The sequence below is a fragment of the Symphalangus syndactylus genome, chromosome 5, assembly GCF_028878055.3.
Source record: "Symphalangus syndactylus isolate Jambi chromosome 5, NHGRI_mSymSyn1-v2.1_pri, whole genome shotgun sequence".
In the NCBI taxonomy this organism is placed as follows: domain Eukaryota; kingdom Metazoa; phylum Chordata; class Mammalia; order Primates; family Hylobatidae; genus Symphalangus; species Symphalangus syndactylus.
Genome location: NC_072427.2, coordinates 109,571,443 through 109,598,145, shown reverse-complemented (window position 1 = coordinate 109,598,145; position 26,703 = coordinate 109,571,443). Strand labels below are relative to the sequence as shown.

Below are 26,703 nucleotides of genomic sequence, written 5' to 3'. Positions count from 1 at the left end.
AAAAGGAATATCCAAATTTTGGTTCAATTAATGTTAAAATAAAACAAAAACAATGAAACTTAACTTGCTGGAAAAAAGAAAACTAAAATTAAATATCAGAATTTAAATAAAACTCCAGCTTTTATGCAGAAATAGGCTGAAATGAGCAATGTGTAAAAGAGCAAGGGATGGGAGCAAATAGGGATTTGGTGCTAACCTCCAGGATCTGCATAAACAGATGGGTTTCATACTATGGAAACATGTTGTGGACCCTTCAGGGCACCCCCAGAGTAGACTGTGTGCTGAATAGAATGGGAGTACTCTAGACAGGGTTCCTAGAGATGACAATTACGCAAGGTAGAGATAAGAACCTCTTCTTGTGAATAATTTTTGCTAGCACAATACATTAGGAAGGAAACTTGTGAGTGCAGAGGTGAGATATATCACAGCTATGCCTTTGAGATTTATAAATATTAATTATGTACATATGTATACTTCTAAGTCTATAGAATAACGACTATGTCAAGTAATTTTAACATAAATATATTTACTTTAATAATAAATGCACATCCTTTGCATTGATTAAAGATCTCTAACTCATCTGTATGAAAAGTAAGACTCTAATATTTAAATTAGGCCTCATTCTAATAACTTAAAATTTCATTTGTATATGCATATATACAATTATATAAATATATGCCTAAGTGCATACTAAATATCTAATTGTTTCAATCACACACAGCTTTTCTCTTTTTCCAATATCAAAATGTTGATATGTGTTGCTTTGTAAAAGAAAATACCCAGAGGTATATAGTATTGTAAAAATCAGTGAAAAAATATTTAGAGATAAGCTTTATGAATAATCTATTTTATAGAAGTTATTTATTCCAGAAGACATTTTTTAATCACAGAAAACCTCTGAGTTAAGTATGTAAGCACTAGAGTAAGTTATGAATAAATAAAGCAGCACTATCTATAAACAGATATTTCATTCTTCAGGAGGAAATTTCTGAAATCTCAAAAACACATTGTTTGTATCCTTATGAAATAGCCTTAGAAGTAAAAGATAGCCTAACAATAATTTTTAAATTATTTTTAAAGCTATGAATGCATTTTTCTTCCTTACATTGTATTTTCATAGTTTAGTATTTGCTGGAAGTAATTCAACAAAGGTTGGGATTGGCAGGGTAAGGGAAAAGAGCGCCCCCTATGATATCCCATAAAGGTAGAAGAAAGAGAGTGGTTAGCTTAAAAAAAAAATTTTTCATGGTAGATACCAACACAATCATCCTGCTATTATTACCTGTTGAATTGATGACAATTTTCAAGTGGCACTTAACACAGACACAAAAGTCATCTATAGCCTTCTGTGGTGTTTACAGGTACTGTGGAGTCACCAGGGACTTCTTAACTGTGCTTGAGGCTGTTACTCCTTTCATTAGGCTTTCTTTTTTTTATTATGTTCGGGCTTTGACTGAGTTTTCACCGAAGGTCAAAGTATAACTTTCATGCCTGAAAGCCTGCTTTTTTGAGTACAAAGAAAGTGTCAGCTAAAATAAAACATCTTCCACTAACAAACCCATTTCTACCTTCAAGTTTAGCAGGACTTTCACAATGAAACTAGAGATAGATAAATTCCCTAGCTGGGAGAAGAAATATGCAGGACTGAGTTAGTTGTTACTCTATTTACAATAATATCATCATAGAATAATTGGTGAAAATATTTTTTTTTTAAATATTTCAAGCACACTGCCATTCATATAAGTCACAATGTGAAGAATTTTTCACTCTGTTCTCACTATAATTTTGGTTATTTCCCTTTAAAAAATAGTAAATTTTACTGAGACATACTGTTTATTCCCCAATTGGGTCAAGCCTGGCAATTTCCAAGCAGGGCTGGTGCAGTTTAGTCAATGTAGCAAGAGCACCATCTTTACTCTTCAAACTGAGGAAAGAGTACAAAACTAAGTCCACAAGAAGCAACGGAGAGAAAAAAGTTAAAATGACCAACAAAATTCCTGTGAATTTCCATATGTCCTTAACTTTTAAACTTCCCACAGTCCTGATAGGTGGGTGGTTTCCCCTACTCTTTCTCTTTTATGTTATGCTGCTTCCAAATTTAAATATGCTTTCAGCTAGGACCAAGATGGGCCTTGACACATGGAGTGTAAAAAAAACCTTAATGTCCATACTTCCAAGGGTGTTAGGTCCTAGTTCTAAATGAGACTGGTCATTAAAGTTGTTCGCAAATGAGAAAATGTGGAAATAAAGTATAGCCTCACAAAATGGGCCAGAAACACTTTTAAATTGAGTCAGATCACCAAAGCTCACCAAAGCTAAGGTTTAGGGATAGGTTGCTATCCTCGTGGAGAATTACCATGTAAAATTCTCATGGTGAAATTACCATGTGAAATAGGAAGGACTAGGGCAGAGATGCCATTGAGCCAAGTGAAGACCATCAGTTTGAGTTAGGTAGAGAAGTTCAACCCTGATCATCACAGAAACTTCTCAGGTGGCTAAATGTCTCTCAAAGATATATGGGCAATAGTGTGGGGGATGGTAACAACAACAAAAACAACTGCAACAACAGTAGGAACAACCATAAACAGTTCACATTACTCAAACTTCTGGAGATATAGAGAAAACACAAAATTGAAATAAAAAAGACCTAAACTGAAGTCTTGCTCCATCTATCACTAGCAAGGCAATATGGATCAAAAGTTTGTAAGTTATAATAATTACACATTATTGTGGTCCATGAGCTAAAATTTGCTGACCTGTGTTCTATAAATTAGTAAACAAACGAAAAACTCTTATTAGGAGAAGTTGTAAAGGCAAAATGGAATCTTTCTCAAATAGTTCCAATGCCCCTGTATCTTACTGCCTTCTTCACATTTCTATTTGTATATACAATAGACATATCAATCATAATATTCCCAAATTAGAGCTCCAGAGCTCCCCACCTTCCAACCCACTTCTTTGATAGTCTTTGTCAACTCAATTTCTGGTAACTCCACATTTCTAGTTACTTAGGCAAGAATTCAGAAGTCTACTATGCCTTCAAAAAGTAAGTCTTTAAAATTAGGTAAGGTAATGGCAGATAGTTTTCACTTGAAAATGAAAAATTGCAAGGCGTCCTAAGAACTAGGATGAGAATTGGCTGTCAGACCTGCCTCATTTTAATGGCCCAAGCAAATCACAAGCTGCACACTAAGAAATGATGAGGAGAAAATACACCTTCCTCTTTTCACAGGAGGGTCTACATAGTCTTATGACAAAAGGAGTGGATACAGGAAAAGTTGAATAGGTAAGGATGAAAATGAAATCTACCACAGGATAATTTAACCTCCCCCTCTCATGCTTCTATTTATTCATGAAACAAAAAATACTGTCTACTCTGTGCTAGATTTGTGTATAGGTAGTGGCAAAATATTTTTTGCTCCTTTTTAATGATATTTTTAAGTGGAAGAGTTAAATAATTGAACAATTTAAAAATCATGTAAGAAATATATAGTTTGTGATAAGTACTATGAGTAGATAAGCAGCACACTCTGATTTTTTTAGAAAACTTTATTTTGCTTAGCCAGGTAGGTGATTAAATTGAGATATGAAGGATGAAGGGAGAACACATAAGAAAAACTCAAGCAAAAATCATTTAAAGAAGATCAGTGCAAGTACATGTATACATGTATATTGTAGGGGTGTGTGTGTGTGTGTCTGTGTGTCTTGTGTATGTGTGAAATGGGAAAGACATGAACTGTGGCACCAGAAGTACTAAATTTAAATCCTGCTCTTTGTTTAAGTTCTTGGTGCTGCGATTACAAGTACTTCATACAATTACAACGAAAGCAAACACTGACAAACGGGATCTAATCAAACTAAAGAGCTTCTGCATAGCAAAACAAACTATCAACAGACTAAACAGGCAAGCTACAGAATGTGAGGAAATTTTTGCAAACTATGCATCTGACAAATGTCTAATATCCAGCATCTATAAGGAACTTAAACAAACTTACAAGAAAAAAAAAAACAACCCCACAAAAAAGTGGGCAAAGGATGTGAACAAACACTTTTCAAAAGAAAACATACATGTGGCCAACAAACATGAAAAATAACTCAAAATCACTGTCATCAAAAAAATGCAAATCAAAGCCACAATAAGTTAGCATTTCATGCCACTCAGAATTATTATTATTACTATTATTTTGAGATGGAGTCTCGCTCTGTTGCCCAGGCTGGAGTACAGTGGCCCAATCTCAGCTCACTGCAAGCTCTGCCTCCTGGATTCACACCATTCACCTTCCTCAGCTTCCTGAGTAGCTGGGACTACTCAGCTGGGACTACTACAACCTCCACTTTCTTATCTCTAGTCAGAGAACTATGTGGTGCTATGAAATTTACATAGCCATTCAGGGTACCACACCCTTTTATTTTACTCTAAATTTAATCTAAAAAAGTTTCTCCAAGAATTCCACCCTCAGTTTTTTTTTGCTCTAATTGTTTTTCCCTAGCAATTCTATCTATTCTAACAATTAAATTAATTAAATGCTATTCTGATCCTTTCTACAACTGTACTTCTAGTATCAGTTTATTCATTGCGTTGAATTTTTTGTATTTTTAGTAGACATGGGCTTTCGCTGTGTTAGCCAGGATGGTCTCGATTTCCTGACCTCATGATCCGCCTGCCTCAGCCTCCCAAAGTGCTGGGATTACAGGTGTGAGCCACCGCACCCAGCCTGGAATGGTTATTATAAAAAAAAAATAAAATAAAAGGGTGCTGGTGAGGTTGCAGAGAAAAAGGAACACTTACACACTATTGCTGGAAGTGTAAATTCATTCAACCATTGTGGAAGACAGTGTGATGATTCCTCAAAGACCTAAAGACAGAAATAGCATTAGACCCAGCAATCCCATTACTGAGTATATACCCAAAGGAATATGAACCCTTCTATTATAAAGACACATGGACACATATGTTTATTGCAGCACTATTCACAATAACAAAGATATGGAATAAATTTAAATGATAGACTGGATAAAGAAAATGTGGTACATATACAACACGGAATACTATGCAGCTATGAAAAAGAATGATATAATGTCTGTGCAGGAACATGGATGGAGCTGGAGACCATTATCCTTAGCAAACTAATGCAGGAACAGGAAACCAAATACTGCATCCTCTCACTTAGAAGAGGGAGATAAATGATGAGAACACATGGACACATAGAGAGGAACAACAGATGCTGGGGCCTACTGAAGGCTGGAGGGTGGAATGAGGGAGAGAATCAGGAAAAATAAATAATGGGCACTAGGCTTAATACATAGATGGTGAAATAATCTGTACAACAAAACCTCGTGACACGAGTTTACCTGTATAACACACCTGCACATATACCCCTGAACCTAAAATGAAAGTTTTTTAAAAGGAATATGATAATACTGAGGGTAGAGTCCTACTTGGATATTGAAGGACAATACTGAAGGATCACTTTTGAATGATCATAGACATAAACATTCAGAATACTACTCTATACATTATAAAAATTATTTAGGTCAACTGCTTGAGCTCAGTGTGATCATCATCTCTGTTTTATAATTCAGAAAATAAAGATTTGTAAAAGCTAACCATTTGACTACAGAAACAAGACTAAGATAGGTGAAACTGGAATTTGTTCCTGGGCTGTATGCTTAGCTACTGTAGTCTGTATCACTGTATATTACTTTAGAACATTTAAAAACCAGTTTGTATTTGTGTTATGTCACACAAATAAAAGACAAATTTAAAAAGAGACACAATATTTTTCTACGTTTTTTTTCCTCACATTTGAAATATCTTCCGTGGACAACCTCCACTTTCTTATCTCTAGTCAGAGAACTATGTGGTGCTATGAAGTTTACATAGCCATTCAGGGTACCCACACCCTTTTATTTTACTCTAAATTTAATCTAAAAAAGTTTCTCCAAGAATTCCACCCTCAGTTTTTTTTTGCTCTAATTGTTTTTCCCTAGCAATTCTATCTATTCTAACAATTAAATTAATTAAATGCTATTCTGATCCTTTCTACAACTGTACTTCTAGTATCAGTTTATTCACTGCGTTGAGAAGAAATGCGTAATCCTAATAACCTGCCAGATACTTCCATCTTGAAGGTCTAAAGTCATTTCAACAAGACCAACAGAGTGATAATTACTCTTTTCCCTACCAAAACTTGTTCCTAATTCCCAACTTTGTATCCAGTTAAAAATATTAGTGCTGATCTGGCTGGGCGTGGTGGCTCATGCCTGTAATCCCAGCACTTTGGGAGGACGAGGCCGGTGGATCATGAGGTCAGGAGTTCAAGACCAGCCTGGCCAAGATGATGAAACCCCGTCTCTAATAAAAACTACAAAAAAATTAGCCAGGTGCGGTGGCAGGTGCCTGTAATCCCAGCTACTCGGGAGGCTGAGGCAGGAGAATCACTTGAACCCGGGCGGCAAAGGTTGCAGTGAGCCGAGATCACGCCACTGCACCACCCTAGCCTGGGCGACAGAGTAAGATTCTGTCTCAAAAAAAAAAAAAAAAAAAAAAAAAAATTATTGCTGATCGAATCCAATTTCAGAGTTATCATCAACTTACAATTTTCCTTTCAATATATATTGCCATTTTTGGACTAATAATTTCTTATTGATGCCAATAGAAATATTGATTTTGTATTTATTTTCTTGAAAATTTATTAAAATTGCCATATTTATAAGGCTTTTCTTTATTTTTTCCCCCACTCCCATTTTTTCCACCAATGACCCCTCACCACCTAAAACACAGATGTGATTTTATTTCTATGTTTAATGATTGTGTTAGACTAAATAAGTCCCCACAAAATTCAAATGCTGAAATGCGAACCCTCAATGTGATGGTCTTAGGAGATGGGGTCTTTAGGAGATGATTAGATAATGAAGATGGAGCCTTCATGAACACGATTATTGTCCACACAAAAGGGACCCCAGAGTTCTTTAGACCTCTTTCTTCTATGTGAGGATACAATTACATGGCTGCATATGAACCAAAAAGTGAGCCCTCACCAGAATCAAGCCATGCTGACATCTAAAATATCGAGCTTTCAGAACTGTGAAAAATAAATTTATGTTATTTATAAGCCACCCCGTTACAGCGATAGGACTAAGATGATGTTTTTCAATGATATCCACTTTTTAATGCTCACTGATTAACAAACAAATAGGCAAAGAAAACAAGCTTAACATATGATATATGATTCTCTATATTTTGCTCCCAAACTTTTCTGAAGTTTCACACAATGTTTCTTCTAGTATGGTAAGACTAAAACCATTTGCTATTAGTGGTTCCAGTGAATTTCCTTAGACTCATCAAATTCCTTTAAAATGATCACTTATACATCATGTTATAAAATTAACTTTTCAAACAGTGAATGTATATTTGTATACTTAATTTTATTTACTGGCCATCACAATTCTTATATTTATAACATATCTTTTATAAATATGTTTTTTTCCTAATAATCATGTTTAAATTCTTCAGTACAGTCCACAAAACACCTACGTGTTTATATTTCAAGGCATGTTTTGTTATTTGTTTGTTTGTTTGTTTTTGATTTGTATGAATATTATCTCAATTTTACATTTATTTAAATTTAATGTTATGGCATTAACTAAATAATATTTTATTGAAACTCTCTGAATGGATATATTAATATTGACACATGTATAATGATATATCTTAGTTATCACTGTGCAGATATAAATATTCCTGTGTGTGTGTGTATTAGTCTATCAGAGTGAACCACTTTGTTTCATGTACAAGACAGTAGTCTAATGGCAAATGTTTGTTCTGGTACAAGTCCTTTGCTGGACAATTTTACTTCAGCTTTAATATATCAGTATGAATATTCATAATATGTAGTAATTTTACAAATGTTCTTGAGTAGGCAGCAATAATTGCTGCAATATGTTGAGAATTAAATTAACTGAAGATAACAAAAGTAGCAGGAAGTAATTAAAAAACTGGAACAAGAATGAATGGAGATCTTTTTAAAGTACCTTATAAAATGTTTAGTAGTCAGTTCATTTCTGAGAGAAAAACATATTATAATTAAGAGATTACTCTGTTCCAGAGGCATTGAATATTTGTTGCCTTTACTAATTATTTTGGTGTTAACAAACATATAAAAATAATTAGTTGGAACAAATATATCTCTGGTATGCCTGTGAAATTCTGGTTCTAGGGAGGAATAATTAATAATTAACAAATTCAATAAATATTTTTATTTTGTATCTACTACATGTAAATAAATAGACTGAATGATTTGAGGAATTAAAGACTGGCAATACTTGACCTAAGGAATAATGCTATTTACCAGGGAAGAGAAAAGGCAGTCAAAGATAAGCTTGATGAAAATGACAAAGTAGAATGTTGAATGATACCAAGACATCAGGAGAAGATTAAAGAAGGGTATTTCATGGAAAGAAAATAGGAACACGGCATTGTGATTAAAAAAAAAAAAAAGCAATGTGTTCACAGATACCACATTCTTTTTCTTCCTTGGTACCCAGCAAAAGTATACTCCAGCCTCCGTGGCAGTTGGATGTGTCCATATTACTGAGTTTTAGCCTGGGGACATTTCCAGCCCTTTGCATGAAACTTCCCTCCACTCCTCTCCATGGTCTTTCTGGAATCGAAAGACTCTGAAGCCATAGAAAATAGTGGAACTCCATTATGGAAGGATCTTGATTGCATGATGCCTCTGTTTAGTAAACATGGTGTGATAAATACCCATTATAGTTATATGAGTCAGGAATAAACTGCGTGTTAAAACACTAATATTGGAAAGGTAATTTGTTACAATATCAGCTGATTTCTAACAAAGGAAATGTATTTGATTTCACACAAATTCATACAGATCATCGGTAAGATGAAGGAGTACAGTGAGAAGTAAAAATGGAAAAATGGGAAAGCAGACTGAAAGCTGATATGAAGAGAACCATATTCAGGAAAAAATAATTTTAAAATGTATTTTCCAGACAAAAAGATAATGTGAGACAAGTTAGGATGAAATATGATGAATAGAACTTGTGTAACCAAGAATACTTTGGCAGCAAAATAAAGAATGGAGGATATAGAGAAGATTCCAGGAACAAGAAATCAGCAAGTGGTCCATGTTTAGAAGAACTAAATTACTTTAATTCCACAAAATAGAAGTGTAGGTTTAAAATATGGTTAGGGATAAAGTTAACAGGTTTTTTAAAAGGTATTTGATAAGTCAGACAAAGCATGAGCACCAAAAAGTTGGTCAATGATTCAAGGCAGAGCTTAGAAAAAGATAGTAAGAAAGCTTAACAGAATAAACCCCCAGCAGGGTTGAATCTGGTCTTGCTTAGGGATGGCCTGACAAAGATATTGACCTTTGATTCTCCCAGGCTCACAGTAAATTTTCAGTAATGTGTCAGGATTATTTTACTTATGCCAGTTACTTATGTGTGATGAGTGGGTAACATGGCCAGAATCTCAAGTGTGCAGTGACTGAGAGACTGGCCAAAGTGAGATCCTCATGCATGGTGCAAGCCTCATAGTAAAAATTGCATTTTTTACTATGGGAAACTGGAATCTGGATAGTTCCAAGAAATTGAATTCTTATTATCTTGAGTCTAGTGTGAGTGAAAATCTATGAATATCAGTATCACTTTCATTAAAAATATATCATGTAACTGTGCCTTTTATAAATATTTTTATCATATCTTGGGAAATCTACATAGCAAAAATAATAAACAACAAATCAGTATAAAGATGATGTTTGTAGAGAATAATGGAGAGGTTACACTGTCTTTTTATTTATTTTTAAGTTCAGGGGTATATGTGCAGGTTTGTCATATAGGTAAACTTGAGTTATAAGGGTTTGTTGTACAGATTATTTCATCACACAGTGATATGGTTTGGCTCTGTGTCCCCACCCAAATTTCACCTTGAATTGTAATTCCCATGTGTCAAGGGAGGGACCTGTAATCCCCATATCTTGAGGGAGAGAGCTGATTGGATCATAGGAGTGTTTTCCCCCATGCTGTTCTTGCGATAATGAGTGAGTTCTCATGAGAAATGATGGTTTTATAAGCATCTGTCATTTCCCCTGCTTACACTTCTCTCTCCTGCCACCATGTGAAGAAGGTCCTTGCTTGCTTTTCGCCTTCCACCATGATTATAAGTTTCCTGAGGCCTCCCCAGCCATGTGGAACTGTGAGTCAAACATCTTTCTTTTATAAATTATCCAGTCTTGGATATTTCTTTATATTAAATCAGTGTGAAAACAGACTGTTACACCCAGGTATTAAGCCTAGTACTCATTGGTTATTTTTCCTGATCCTCTCCCTCCTCCCATCCTTTGCCCTCCACCCTCCAATAGACACCAGTGTGTTTTTTGTTTGTTTGTTTTTGAGATGGAGTCTCCCTCTGCTGCCTAGGCTGGAGTGCAGTAGTGAAATCTCAGCTCACTGCAACCTTCGCCTAGTGGGTTCAAGCGATTCTCCTGCCTCAGCCTCCCGAGTAGCTGGGACTACAGGTGCATGCCACCACGCCTGGCTAGTTTTTTGTATTTTTAGTAGAGACAGGGTTTCACCATATTGGCCAGGCTGGTCTTGATCTCCTGACCTCATGATCCACTTGCCTCGGCCTCCCAAAGTGCTGGGATTGCAGGCGTAGTCTCAACTCAGAAACTGTGGCCTTTAAAAATACATATAACTTTTTCTTCTGAGAAGTTTCCTCTGAAACAAGAAGTTTCTTGTCCCTCTTTTTATATATACCTGCAACATTTGTCTTCTCATTTCTAGCAGGTCCTTTCTCCACATATGAATCTACATTTTCCTTTAATTTCACTCTGATTATGGACACTTTAGTCTAAGCATATGAATTATGCAAGAGTATCACTTTTCAAAATACATAAAAACAAATAAGCTATCCTCCCCTTGGTCTGGCACCTTTTCTACCTCCCTGCTAATCCTCTCATGCACACTTCTAGAAAGACTGCTTTATGCTTGCCTCCTTTATTTCCGCAGATACAGTAACTTTTCAGTGCATTGTTCTTGGCCTTTTTATTCTCTGTAAACTGTTCTTGCAAATATATCTGATATGGTTTGGCTCTGTGTCCCCACTCAAATCTCATGTTGAATTGTATCTCCCAATGTTGGTGGAGAGATCTGGTGGGAAGTGATTGCATTATGAGGGCAGATTTCGCCATGCTGTTCTCACTATAGTGATTTCAATCTCATGAGATCTGATGGTTTAAAACCATGTGGAACTTCCCCTCATTCTCTCTCTCTCCTGCCACCGTGTGAAGAATGTGCTTACTTCCCCTCCGCCTTCCACCATGATTGTAAGTTTCCTGAGGCCTCTCAGTCATGCTTCCTGTTAAGTCTGTGGAACTGTGAGTCAATGAAACCTTTCTTCATAAATTACTCAGTTTCAGGTAGTTCTTCATAGTAGTGTGAAAACAGACCAATACAATATCCAATATCATACAAATTTCAAAAACGGAAATTCCCGTCATATAATTGTACTTTGCTGATAATATTTAACACTATTAGTTGTTTTTTAAACTTTGTTTAAATCTCTACCTTTTTTTCCATGTTTCCTACCCTTTCCCCTTCACTTACCAAGTGTGTTTTTTAAAATTGAAGTTACAAGTAGAAAAGACAAATTTTACCTTTTAATTGAAATATTTTGTTTGTTGACATACATTGTTTTCTTTCTTATATTTGAGTTTATGTAGATAGACCATTTTTCTTTACTGTTTGTCTCAACTCTTTTGTGTTTTCTTTACTATATTACCTCCTTTGGGATTAACCAAGATTTTTTTAATTCCAATTTTTCCTGTGTTACTACCAATATACATTTTTAAACTACTCTATTATCCCAGCAACATGAATCTTTGACATATTATACCTATGTATAAATAAGAAAATTTATAACTAGTCAGATAATATTATGAGCTTAAAGCAGTTTACTCCTCTCACCATTTATGTGATTTTAAAAATTAATTTTATTTCTCTATATATTTAACACTTACGGGCACTCACCTGGTTCTTTTCTTCTTAAGTAAATATTAATTTACCTGTATTGTTACCATCTCTATTGTTCTTTATTTCTGCCTACATACTTATGCTTCCCTCCAGGATCATGTTCCTTCTGCCTAAAGTGGCACACTAATATTTTTTAAAAACAGGTCTACTAGGACATTTTTCAGCCTTGTATTATACCATGCTATAAATTTTATAAAGAGGGAAGGCCCCTTCCTCTTTTAGGGAGAGGCCAACATTTAACGTATTTCAGGAAAACATTAAAAATTAAACAGGACAAGTAATTATTTTTTTATTTTTTATTATACTTTAAGTTCTAGGGTACATGTGCACAACGTGCAGGTTTGTTACATATGTATACATGTGCCATGCTGGTGTGCTGTACCCGTTAACTCGTCATTTACATTAGGTATATCCCCTAATGCTGGACATGTACTTATTGATGGCTTACTTTTATTTCCTTAATTTTCTTTGCTTTTGTGAAACAACAAACAGCTTTTCTCTTATCCTACTCATAACAACTCTCCATTTACTAGTATCCACTCACAGAGATCAAAATTGGACATATCGACATTATATTTTTGACCTTGATATTACTTAGGGAATGTTTTGGTTCACTTTGGATTGCTACCAAATAGAGTGGTGATTAAGTTTTAGCACATTTTGGATCTTGACAGTGGCCCAGTGTAGAGGTGGTGACCTACTTCCCAGCAGGCCAGACTTGAAGTCCGGATGAATGACTGTGGTTGATGATGGCTATGTGGAGTGTAAGAAGCAAACATTCTTAGTATACTTCTCTTAGAGAGAAAATTGTGCAGAGAAAATACATTCTTCTGATCCTTTCAGAAAAATTCTACCTCTGAAGGAAGTGGAGGTTGGAGAGTGAAGAGGTTGAAGTCTTCCCAAGTTGAGTGTTGTTTTTTTCTATGGGTAAATGTCTTTCTCTCAGAATAAAATATATACACAAGTTAGATAACACCGATCAGTAATACCTTAGATTATTTCTACAATGTAGGCTGCAAAGCATTAAAGGGTCGAGCAGTTTTCACATTTTAAACAATTTTACTTTTAATTAACAAAAAATGGTTTTACTTATTTACGGTGTAGCATGTGATGCTTCAATAAATTGATGCAGTGTGGAATGACCATATCAGGCTAACAAATTTAACATATTTATTATTTCACATACTTACCATTTTTTTTTTGCAATAAGGAAACTTTAAAATCTACTCTCAGCAACTTTGAAATATACGATACATAAAAATCAACGCTAGTCACTTCACTGTGCAATAGATCTCCAGAAGTTATTCCTCTCATTTAACTGAAATTTGTGTCTTTTGAACAAAATTTTCCCTTCTCCCATCCATGTCCTCCCCATCCCTCAGGCTCTGGTAACCACAAATCTACTCTCTGCATTTATGAATTCAAATTTTTAATTCTGCATATAAGTCAGATCATGTGATAACTGTTTTTCTGTGTTTGGCTTATTTTACTTAGCGTAATATCCTCCAGATTTGCTTATTTTGTTGCAAACCTTAAAAGCTTAATAGTATTCCATGCTCTCTCTGTCTCTGTGTTTGTGTGTGTCTCTATGTGTCTCTGTGTGTATCACATTTTTAAAATGTATTTATCTGCTCATGGATACTTATGTTTCTTCCAAATATTGCCTACTGTGAATAATACTGGAGTGAATATAGGAGTGCAAACATCTCTTCACCATACTTATTTCAATTCATTTGAATATAACCAAAAATGGGATTGCTGGATTAGATGGTAATTCTATTTTTCTTTTTTGTGGAACTTCCATAATATTTTTCCAAAGTATTTTTCAAAATGTAGACAGTTATATATACCAAAATATATGCATATATGAGTAGATATATACAGCATTGTGAAAAAGAGAACAAACATGGAGTGGGATCTATCTTACTTAATATGTTACAAAAAAAAGAGAAGGATTTTTCTGAGGAAATAATGCCTGTTCCTATTTTATATAGTAAATAAAAGTTCTTCAGGAGAAAAAAACTGAAAAAGAGTAAATACAAAGCAGTTATGCCCAAAGAAATAAAAATACAAAATAGCCCGTGTTATTCCATTTGTGTCACTATAAACAAATACTGAGGCTGGGAAATTTATAAAGAAAAGCCATTTAATTGGCTCACATTCTGCAGGCTTCTACAAGAATAGTGCTGGCATCTGCTCAGCTTTGGATGAGGGTGTCAGGGAGCTTATAATCATGACAGAAAGTGAAGAGAGAGCCACGGTCTCACGTGGAAAGAGGGGGAGCAAGACAGAGAGCGGGGAGGTGCCACACTCTTTTAAACAATGAGATCTCATGTGAACTCCGAGGGAGAACTCCCTCATTATTGTGAGGACAGTGTCAAGACTCATGAGTGATGCCTCCCCATGACCCACACACCTCCCACCAGGTCCCATCTCTAACACTGGAGATGACTTTTCAATATGAGGTTTGGAGGGGATAAATATCCAAACCATATCGTAGCCCTACGTGAAGTTTGGCATGCTCTCTGTATCTCGGGGCAGGCATGCCTTTCTCTCTGTCAGAGTGTCATTTTCTATTTCCATTCTCAACTCAGAAAGTGTGGACTTTAAAAATATATATAATTTTTTTTTCTGTGAAGTTTCCCCTGAAACAAGAAGTTTCTTTTCCCTCTTTATATATACACCTGAAACATTTATCTTTTCATTTCTAGCAGGTCCTTTCTCCACATACGAATCTATATTTGCCTTTAATTTCACTCTGCCTATGGACACTTTAGTCTAAGCATATGAATCATGCAAGAGTAACACTTTTCAAAATACATAAAAACAAATAAGCTATCCTCCCCTTGGTCTGGCACCTTTTCTACCTCCCTGCTAATCTTCTCATGCACACTTCTAGAAAGACTGCTTTATGCTTGCCTCCTTTACTTCCGCAGATACAGTAACTTTTCAATGCATTGTTCTTGGCCTTTTTATTCTCTGTAAACTGTTCTTGCAAATATATCTGATATGGTTTGGCTCTGTGTCCCCATCCAAATCTTATGTTGAATTGTATCTCCCAATGTTGGTGGAGGGATCTGGTGGGAAGTGATTGCATTATGAGGGCAGATTTCGCCATGCTGTTCTCACTATAGTGATTTCAATCTCATGAGATCTGATGGTTTACAACTGTGTGGAACTTCCCCTCGTTCTCTCTCTCTCCTGCCACCATGTGAAGAATGTGCTTGCTTCCCCTCCGCCTTCCACCATGATTGTAAGTTTCCTGAGGCCTCTCAGTTATGCCTCCTGTTAAGCCTGTGGAACGGTGAGCCAATTAAACCTCTTTCTTCATAAATTACTCAGTTTCAGGTAGTTCTTTATAGCAGTAATACTCTGGGGCTTACCTAAGTCTATATATATAACTAACATGCTAGAACAGGTCTAGAATTGCTTTGGTAGATAAATGAATAAATTAATATAGGGTGGATATTTGCCTTTTTTTGGTGAACTTCATATTTTGGGCATATACAACATTGCAATACAATTTACTAAAGAAACAAGTCATGGTAGATATTCACTTTACTAACTTTACTTGTAATTCAACAACAAACCTATGATATTTTCTTTGTCAATCAAATAAGCCCACCCCAAATCGAGTTATTTGAAGGAGAATGGATCATGCAAATGAATGGTGTGTCATATGTGTCATGAGCTAAATCTCATTTTCAGAGATAACATTGGCAATGAATCTAGGGCAGTCTCTAAAATCCATTGTCTGTTGTCAGTGCTAGCTTTGAGTTCTTAAGGTAATGGAGGTTAAATCTCCTTTGGACCACAAATTCTTTGCACTATGATAAAAGGATAAATTAAATCCTAACTTGGGGAGACTATTTTGATGATATCTATTCAAATTCACATCTTTTAACTCAACAAGTACACACCTATTTGGTTGTATTATAGATTTTCCTATTCATTAGCCACAAATAAGAATAATTTTTGTTTATTTTTTAGCAGGATTCTAAAAACAGCACATTGGTGAAACAGTGGTAACTACATATTCACAATACAGAAAAATACTGTGGGTCTCACAATCTGCTATCAAGGGTGTGTATTTATCTGGAGTCTCAAATGGCAAAATAGCTCACTTCCAAGCTCATGTAGGCTGTTGGTAGAATTTGTTTTCTTGAAGCTCTATGGCTGAGGGCTCTGGATCCATGAAGGTTGTCAAACGGAGGCCACCTTTAGTGCTTAGCCATTTATTTTTTCTGCCACGTAATCTTTTTCATAAGCAGACCCTCACCAAAACATCTCAGTTTGCTTCTTAAAGATCAACATGACAATGAGAGCTAGCAGAACAGTTTTACACAGTGTAATGTAATCACAGATGTGACATTGCTTTATGTGTGTCATATTCTGTTGGTTAGAAGCAAGTCACAAGTCTAGCTCACATTCTAAAGAAGGGGATTACACAAAGGCTTTAACACCAAGAGATTGAAAACCTTAGGGTCTGTCTGCCACAAAAGAAAGAATCAAATACTAAGAGAGAAAAGTATGTTCCATTTGCATATAGCACAGAGTGCCTAAAGAAAATACAGAAATGTGGATGGTGATATATATAACTTAGTAAGTAAAAATCTGTAGCAATTGCATTGCATTTTCAAGGGAGTCTTAAATAACAAAAAACATTTGATGACTAAGTACTAATGAAGTAGTATTCCTTGACTGTGACTCTGTGCCAATAATAAAATATTCCTTTCTGTAGGCTAATTTATTACTTATTTTTATAATAAAATATATTCTGTGTAATAAAATTGAAAACACGTATTTTCGAACTAGTGATATGAGTGGATATGGTGACATTTTTATGGAGGTTACCATGTTTTACATAATTTAACTGAGGATATAATATTATTATTTGCATTACAACACCAATCTCAGTCCAATAATTATGGAGTGGCATTATTTGTACATCTCCAGATTGTCATTGTTTAACCCCTCTGATGAAGTAATCAAGTGTCTGGTTTTTCAACATTGTTTAAAATAGTCTTAATGTCTCTAGATAGTGGAAATTAGGTTAAGCTGAAGCATCTTAAAGCTTCATAACACCAAAGAGATAAATGAAGTATGATCAGGAGGTAGTGGTCATTTCCACCCTGTTTCCTCTTACCTTTCATGAACTCCATTCAAACATATGCATGTTGCTGAGATATAGTATGGTGCTTAATATTACTGGGGAAGGAAATAGAAAAATAATAACTACATTGCATTGAAATATGTGCAAGTAATAGTGTTCTAATAAGGGCGTAATATATTTTGTGGAATATAGAAAAATTGTGTAGTGTAAAACATTTTCTAAATTTTATGTCTATTGTATTATATTTGTAAGATTAAACTGATGCTCCTTAGACTGTGAAACAAATACTGCCTTTCAAAAATAACTAAAATAATTATATTGTGTTTTCAGATGAATTTTCTGTTGCTCATATAATTAAAAAATAGTCCAATAGAATAAGAACTTCCAACTGAGAAAGAATAAAGGCATTGCCTATTGGAGTAACATATATACAGCTGTCTCTTGAGTAAAATACTGTAAAATAAAGATGCAAGTACCTCAACGACAGAATACCTAACATTTTCTAGCACATTATAAAATGTAGTCTACAATTACTTGTATTATTATTTATCTCCTGCAATAATGTAAGCTGTGTAAATGTAGAAATTTCTGTCTATATTGTTCTCTGATATAAAACTACTGTTTAGAGTAGTGTTGAATACAGGGTATATATATGTGTAACTTTTCCTAAAATTTCTAGATAGTGGCAAACTTTACAGTTTTAATAGTTTTTTAAAAAGCATAATTTACAAAGCATACATGTATGCCCTTCCTTCCTTCCCTTTCTTCCTTCCTTTCCTTCCTTCCTCCCTCCCTACCTGCTCACTTGCTTTCTCTCTTTCTTTCCTTTTCTTTTCATTTTCTTTCCTTCCTTCCTTCCCTCCCCCTCCCTCCCTTCATTCCTTCCTTCTTTCTCTCTTTTTTTTTTTTTTTTTTTTGGTGAGACAGGGTCTCATTCTGTCACCCAGGCTAGAGTGCTGTGGTGCCATCTTGGCTCACTGTAACCTCCACCTCCCAGGCTCAAGCAATACTCACACCTCAGCCTCCTAAGTAGCCAGAACTAGAGCTGTGTGTCATCACGCTGGCTAATTCTTGTAATTTCCGCTGGTCTCGAACTCCTGGGCTCAAGCAATCCACCTGCCTCTGCCTCCCAAAGTTCTGGGATAACGTGTGAACCATCGCCCCCAGCCCAGCATGTATTCTTTTTATTTATTTATTTATTTTTTATTTTTTTTGAGACAGAGTATCGCTCTTTCTCTTTTGCCCAGGCTGGAGTGTAGTGGCGCGATCTCGGCTCACTGCAAGCTCCGCCTCCCGGGTTCACGCCATTCTTCTGCCTCAGCCTCCCCAGTAGCTGGGACTACAGGCGCCCACCACCACGCCCGGCTAATTTTTTGTATTTTTAGTAGAGACGGAGTTTCACCGTGTTAGCCAGGATGGTCTCGATCTCCTGACCTCGTGATCCGCCCGCCTCGGCCTCCCAAAGTGCTGGAATTACAGGCGTGAGCCACCGCGCCCGGCCAACGCATGCATTCTTTTTAAATACAGCCCAGGTTTTTCCATTTACAGTTATTTGATGTTATGACTTGTTCAAATAATCAAGTTATTCTTAAATTTTGTTTTCTTTTTCATCTAAGCAAAAGTTTATGGATGTTATATCAACTACATTTGATGTGGTGCATGCTTCACTACTATATATATTTATTGGTAATTGGACGACAGAGCGAGACTCCATCACAAAAAAAAAATCTAAATCTTTAGTAGTGTAATTTAAAAACAAGAATTTTATTTCCACACCAGCTTGAAGTCTGTGGTTTTAAAATAATTTCTTTTTAAGGTGTGTTTTACCTCAAAACTGGGAGGGTCTGTCTTTTATCTCAAACAAAACTACATGGAGAAAAGGTACTAAAGAAAGACAAAGGCATTAGATAAATATTTTACCGTATAGTTGTCAGTAAACCAGCTTAGAATTATCCTGCAGGGATTACATAAATAAATACATAAATAAACAAACAAAATAAACACCTTTATAAACACTCCGACTGAGTGGAATACGTCTATATCCTTTTAACTGCTTTAGTTCTAGAAGCCGGAGACACAGGAATCATTCAGGGGGTTGAGTCAAGATGGCGGCCTAGAAGCAGCTCCCGCGCGCTGCTCTCACAGGGAGGAGACAAAGGGCTGGTGAACTCTGACCCTACAAGCCGAGGTCTGAGAAACCATGTCGGACTCCATCAAGGCAGCAAGCCGACACAGAGAGCAGAGAGGAGTGCAGCTGGGCAGCAGCCTGTCTGGGATAAACGCGGAGCCAGGAGAAGCTCCCCAACACAGGAAAGGGTGAGTAAGAGGCCCCTGAGGGCTTCACACTCCCCGCAGGAACCTGTGTAAGGTTGCGAATGGAAGACCCCCACGACCGCCTCCCTTCCCCGCGCCGGCCTCCCTGCACCCTCCCACCGGCTTCTAAACTGAGGCAGAGAGCCACTGGAAATGTTGCAGAGACAGCTCTCAAGTCCAAGGGGACCTCCACAAGCCTTGGACCCTGGAACAGAGGCACCAGTGCCATCTCCCCAGTAGAGACTGCAGTCACAGTGCCCAGGGGCAGCAGTATTGTTCCCCTCCCTCCAGCTGTCAGCCGCCCCGCCACCCTATACATGCACAGGGTTCAGCGCCAGCTTCCAGCCCAGCAGCCCCACGTATGCCTGAACTTAGCTGGTGGGCGCAACCACTTGTTGTTCCAGGAAACGCCCCTCAGAGAGCAGACAGTGAGGTAGTCAGGCAACGCCCGCTAGAGCTTCCAGCCCAGCTTTCCTGCCCCTGAGTGAATTCGTCTGGCAGGTGCGGCCTCTTGTTGTCCCAGGAAACCCCTGAATATCAGGAGGGGGTGACTCCTACCAACCCCACCTCTCCTAGCCAAGTAAGCCACGCCTGCTAGAGCTTCCAGCCCAAGGGCCTTAACTCTCCCTGAAATCTGCTGAGCAGCACAGCCTCCTATTGCCCTGGGAAATACCCAGAGGGCAGGGTGAACAGCTCCACCTATTCCCGCCTTTAGCAGCCAAATGGACCCCACTCACTAGAGCTTCCAGCCCAGCAATCTTGCTTCTGCCTTAATTCTATTTGCATACGCAACCCTGTGTTCTCTTGGGAAGCACCCGGACAGCAGATTAGGTGACCTCCACCCACAACACCCCTGCAGATCCCAGCCAACCAGGACTTGTTAGCTTGGGCAGTACCCAGGCAGAGAGGAGCCCTAACTTTCAGATCACTGAGAGGTGAGGTGCCCAGCTTTGCAGGCTGGTTGAGGAGCAGGCATGTGTCTCCCTCCCAGCATCCAACGGGTAAGGATATGACTTGTCTGCCAACCAGCCTCTGCCTTAGTGAGCCCCGTGGGCCGGAGAAACCTAGCAAAATAAACCTAGGCACTGAGTCAGTAATCGGAGGAGGTTCCTCCAAGGCCCAGAAGCGCACTACGTGAGGGAGTCATCACTCTCTTCCCCTGCACCACAGAACACTACTGACCAACTGCAGAGGAAGAGCCTCTCTGCTGCCTAACATCCCCATGTCTTTGGCTTGTGTTCTCATTCCTTTGACATTTCTATTTTTTTTTATTTTTATTATTATACTTTAAGTTCTGGGATACATGTGCAGAACGTGCAGGTTTGTTACATAGGTGTACACGTGCCATGGTGGTTTGCTGCACCCATCAACCCGTCATCTACATTAGGTATTTCTCCTAATGCCATCCCTCTCCTAGCCCCCCACCCCGCAACAGGCCCCAGTGTGTGATGTTCCTCTGCCTGTGTCCACGTAGTCTCATTGTTCAACTCCCACTTCTGAGTGAGAACATGCCGTGTTTGGTTTTCTGTTCCCGTGTTAGTTTGTTGAGAATGATGGTTTCCAGCTTCATACACGTCCCTGCAAAGGACATGAACTCAACCTTTTTAATTCCATGGTGTATATGTCCCACATTTTCTTTATTCAGTCTATCATTGATGGGCATTTGGGTTGGTTCCAAGTCTTTGCTTTTGTGAACAGAGCTGCAATAAACGTATGTGTACATGTGTCTTTACAATATAATGATTTAAAATCCTTTGGGTATATACCCAGTAATGGGATTGTGGGTCAAACGGTATTGATGTTTCTAGATCCTTGAGGAATTGCCACACTGTCTTCCACAATGGTTGAACTAATTTACGCTCCCACCAACAGTGTAAAAGTGTTATTTCTCCATATCATCTCCAGTATCTGTTGTTTTCTGACTTAATTGCCATTCTAACTGGCATGAGATAGTATATAATTGTGCTTTTAATTTGCATTTCTCTAGTGACCAGTGATGATGAGCTTTTTTTCATCTGTTTGTTGTCCACATAAATGTCTTCTTTTTTTTTTTTTTTTTTTTTTTTTTTTTTTTTTTTTTGAGACGGAGTCTCGCTCTGTCGCCCAGGCTGGAGTGCAGTGGCGCAATCTCGGCTCACTGCAAGCTCCGCCTCCCGGGTTCACGCCATTCTCCTGCCTCAGCCTCTCCGAGTAGCTGGGACTACAGGCGCCCGCCACCACGCCCGGCTAATTTTTTGTATTTTTAGTAGAGACGGGGTTTCACCGTGGTCTCGATCTCCTGACCTCGTGATCCGCCCGCCTCGGCCTCCCAAAGTGCTGGGATTACAAGCGTGAGCCACCGCGCTCGGCCAATGTCTTCTTTTGAGAAGTGTCTGTTCATATCCTTCTCTCACTTTTTGATGGTGTTGTTTGTTTCTTCTTATAAATTTGCTTAAGTTATTTGCAGATTCTGGATATTAGCCCTTTGTCAGATGGGTAGATTGCAAAAATTTTCTCCTATTCTGTGGGTTGCCTGTTCACTATGATGATAGTTTCTTTTGCTGTGCAGAAACTCTTTAGCTTAATTAGATCCCATTTGTCAATTTTGGGTTTTGATGCCGTTGCTTTTGGTGTTTTAGTCATGAAGTCTTTTCCCATGCCTATGTCTCAAATGGTATTGCCTAGGTTTTCTTCTAGGGTTTTTATGGTTTTAGGTCTTAAATGTAAGTCTTTAATCTATCATAAGTTAATTTTTGTCCAGTTTCAGTTTTCTGCATATGGCTAGCCAGTTTTCCCAACACCATTTATTAAATAGGGAATCCTTTCCCAATTGCTTGTTTTTGTCAGGTTTGTCAAAGATCAGATGGCTGTAGATGTGTGATGTTATTTCTGAGGCCTCTGTTCTGTTCCATTGGTCTATATATCTGTTTTGGTACTAGCACCATGCTGTTGGGGTTACTGTAGCCTTGGAGTATAGTTTGAAGCCACGATCAAGTCGGCTTCATCCCTGGGATGCAGGGCTGGTTCAACATATGCAAATCAATAAATGTAATCCATCACATAAACAGAACCAATGACAAAAACCACATGATTATCAAAATAGGTGCAGAAAAGGCCTTCGACAAACTTCATGCTAAAAGCTTGCAATAAACTAGGTATTGAAAGAATGTATCTCAAAATAATAGCTATTTATAACAAATCCACAGCCAATATCATACTGAATGGGCAAAAGCTGGAAGCATTCTCTTTGAAAACCGGCACAAGACAAGGATGCCCTCTCTCACCACTCCTATTCAACATAGTATTGGAAGTTCTGGCCAGGGGAATCAGGCAAGAGAAAGAAATAAAGGGTATTCAAATAGGAAGAGAGGAAGTCAAATTGTCTCTGTTTGCAGATGACATGATTGTATATTTAGAACACCCCATTGCCTCAGCCCCAAATCTCCTTAAGCTAATAAGCAACTTCAGCAAAGTCTCAGGATACAAAATCAATGTGCAAAAATCACAAGCATTCCTATACACCAATAATAGACAAACAGAGAGCCAAATCATGAGTGAACTCCATTCACAATTGCTACAAAGAGAATAAAATACATAGGAATACAACTTACAACGGATGTGAAGGACTTCTTCAAGGAGAACTACAAACCACTGCTCAAGAAAATAAGAGAGGACACAAACAAATGGAAAAACATTCCATGCTTATGGATAGGAAGAATCAATATTATGAAAATGGCCATACTGCCCAAAGTAACTTCTAGATTCAGTGCTATCCCCATCAAGCCACCATTGACTTTCTCCACAGAATTAGAAAAAAAAACTACTTTAAATTTCATATAGAACCAAAAAAGAGCCTGTATGGCCAAGACAATCCTAAGCAAAAAGAACAAAGCTGGAGGCATCCCTTGACATTTTTAATTGCAGAGCATACGTGTTTAATTTTAATCAAATCTAAATAATCAATTATTTTTTTCATGGAGCATGCTTTTGTAGTAGTTTCTAAAAAGTCACTGCCATGCCACAACTGATATTGTCTTGTGTTTTATATTTAGGTGTATGAAAGATACATCTAGAGGTAATTTTTGTGAAAGGTATATGGTCTGTGTCTAGATGAATATTTTTGTGTGTGAAGGTCTAGTTGTTCCATCACTGTTTATTGAAAAGATTACCCTTTCATCACTTTTACTACTTTTGCTCCATTGTCAGAGACCAGTTGATGATATTTGTATGATTTCATTTCTGGGCTATTATGTTCCATTGATATATTTGTCCATTCTTTCACCAATTCCACACTGTCATGATTACTTTAGTTTAATAATGAATCTTAAAGTTAGGTAATACCAGTCTTCCAACTTTGTTCTCCTTTAATAATCTGCCATCTATTTTTCCTCTTTTTCTCTCAATACAAGCTGAAGAATCAGTTTGTGATACCCACAAAGAGCCTGCTATAATTTCTATTGGGATGGCACTCACTCAAGTTGAGAAGAACTGACATCTTCACAGTACTGAGTTGTCCTATCCATTCACATGGAATAGCTCTCCTCTTATTTAGTTTTTCTATAATGTATTTTATCAGAGTTATGTAGTTTTCTTCGTATAGATCTTGTAGATTTCCTTTAACTTATATATACATAAGTATTTATTTTGGGGAGGTACAAAAGTAAATGGTATTTTATTTTTATTCTTAAATTGCACTTGTTCATTTCCAGTAAATAGGAAAGCAGTTGGCTTTTGTATATTAATCATGTACCCTGCAACCTTGCTATAATCACTTACTAGTTTCAGGTGTCTTTTGACTATTCTTTTATATTTTCTACATAGAATGTCGTCTACATCTGAAGATAGTTTTATTTCTTTCCAATCTGTGTAACTATATGTCTTGTCTTGTCTTATCGGATTAGTGAGGGCTTCCAGTATGATATTGAAAAGAAGCAGTAAGTGGACATCCTTGCCTTGTTATTGACCTCAGCAGCAAGTCTGTGTGTATTTTTCAAAATTCTTTGTGTCTGAATTTTGGAAGAAAAAACTTTGGAGCTTCCACGTAGGTTTTAGTCACTGAATAAAGTTGTATTTTGTACTGCAATAAATTAAATAGGTTACTAAAAGCTTGCAATTTATATCAAATCTAGTGGTAGCTAACTTTTACATAGTGCTTACTATGTGCCAAAAAGTCTTCTTAAAGATTCACATGTACTGATTCATTTAATGTTGTGTTATTATTTTTCTAGTTATCAGCTAAGAAACCAGTAGCAGGGAGAGGTTTAATAAGTTGCACAGGCACTTTGCTACAAAGCCAGCTTGCAGAATCAGGGAGTCTGGAAACAAAGTCTATGTGCTTGACTATGAGATTATAGACTATCTCATCAAAATTTCTGCCTTTCAATGTTTTGTAATGTATTCATAAAGTTAATATATATGTAAAAATTAAAGGATTTTAATATGATTTTGTTAATAAATAACAATATTTAATGCTGTAAGAATTTCAATATGGATAAAACATACTTTATACCATTCAATAGAAAGATGTAGATTGGTCATTACATTTGAGGGAATGGGAAAAGAAGAAGAGAAAGTATTGATGATCAGGCTCTATATTATGAACTAAGAAGAGTTAGATGGATAATGGGGTAAATCATTAGAAAACAGATGAACTGTTCAGATGGTGTAAGGATGAGATAATATTAACTGTATCATTGTTATTGAGATAAATAGAGATAAATATCCATATACTTTGGGATTCTGATTGGTATTATTAAAACACAAAATAAAAGACACAAAAGTCAATGGTAAAAGTTTATCCCTCTGACTTCATTTTCGAATACTTTATGTGTATTAAAATTATAAATATAATAGCAAAATTATAGAGAAAAATACTAGCAGCATATGTTACAAAAGGTTAATATCATTTATTTATACATAATTAAAATAATAAGCCAATAGAAATGAAGATCAACATAGCAATGGAAAAATAATCAAAACCTACCAACATGATGTATTGTTGAATTACATAGAATTTAGAAAGAAAATAAATTAAATTTACTTTTCAGTTAAATCTAAACTTGTTTCTTAGAATATAGGAAAATAACTTTGTTATTTTACACCGTAACTAAAAGTATAAATATAAAGCAGTAATATCAATGCAAGTTTCACAGAATTATCTGTTCAGATAAATAAATGCCTCCAGTGTAACCTAACAGATATTTAAGATTAAAGTTATTCAGAATTTTTGTTGAATGTAGATGTTTAAAAATATACTTAGCATGTGTAAGATTTCCAAAGAGGTAGCATTCTTAAGAATTAGGTAAACACCTAAAATCATTAAATAATTCAGGTTCCTAGTTATGCAACCTAGAACAAGATACTTAAACTTTGTGCTTCAATTGCAACTGCAAAATAAGTATATAGTAATTATATAAGTATGTAGTAATTCCCATTTCAAAGATTTGTTATAAGAATTATCTTTTAATATGTATAAAGTTTTTAGGACAATGGTTAGCACTTGTTACCTATTCAAGAATTACCTGTTATTTTATGGCATATTTGTTACATTTAAAAATGATTAGTATTGTAATTAGTTATTTTAGGAAGTCAGAACAGTCAACATAGAGTTAGATGAAAGGAGTAAGTCTTTTTGTGTTTCAGTTTGTCCACATACACAACAAAGTTTTTTCCTACAAATCATATATGAATTTATCCTTTCCTATTTAAACTTCCATTAACTTCCAGGCTGCAATCCAAGCCCCTTCCCTTGGCCTCCTCCAAATAGCATCAATATTTCAGTATCACTTTATCTCCTATCATTTATTTCTCCTTGCCTTGGCAATATCCATAGGACATTTCTCATGTTCCCCAGATTTATCACATTCTTTAAAACTCTATGCTTCTCCAATACTATTTATTGTATTTGTAATACATTTTTTTCTAGATCATATTCTCCACTTAAAAGTCTATTTGCCCTTAAAGACATAGATTTTATGCCATCTCTTCTGAGAAGTCACATTCTGCTTCCATTCAGGTTAAATCTCTTCTCCCATAGATTGTGAACACCGTAAGAAACTGTGATGGCCTGATTTGCATTTTCACTTTGTGTCTGCATTATCCTTTGAACATAATGAAAAATAAACATTTGTTGAAGGAAACAGTAGTTCAAAGAGCTTTTGATGGACAAAAATATACACTATTTGTGTAAAATAGAGCATTTGAAGTAACAACTGAAGCTACCTAGGCTAAAGGTTCTT

The 26,703-nt window shown here is 36.5% G+C and overlaps 2 long non-coding RNA genes across 3 annotated transcripts in view; one reads left to right on the top strand and one right to left on the bottom strand.

Annotated features, from left to right (window-relative positions):
• Positions 1-26,703, top strand: part of LOC129481812 (uncharacterized) — a 94,674-nt gene that overhangs the window by 2,253 nt on the left and 65,718 nt on the right. Inside the window, exons 3-4 of one of the 2 annotated variants that reach the window (XR_010120979.1) lie at positions 19,233-19,489; positions 24,694-24,819. This is a non-coding gene — a long non-coding RNA (uncharacterized lncRNA). Of the gene's footprint in view, positions 1-19,232; positions 19,490-24,693; positions 24,820-26,703 lie in introns of those variants that run through there. The other variant, XR_008657517.2, reaches the window with a different exon arrangement.
• On the bottom strand, positions 12,519-19,232 carry LOC129481813 (uncharacterized). Its single transcript, XR_008657518.2, has 3 exons — positions 19,178-19,232; positions 17,207-17,268; positions 12,519-12,813 (listed from the first exon to the last, which is right to left on the bottom strand). It is a non-coding gene; the product is annotated as an uncharacterized lncRNA (long non-coding RNA).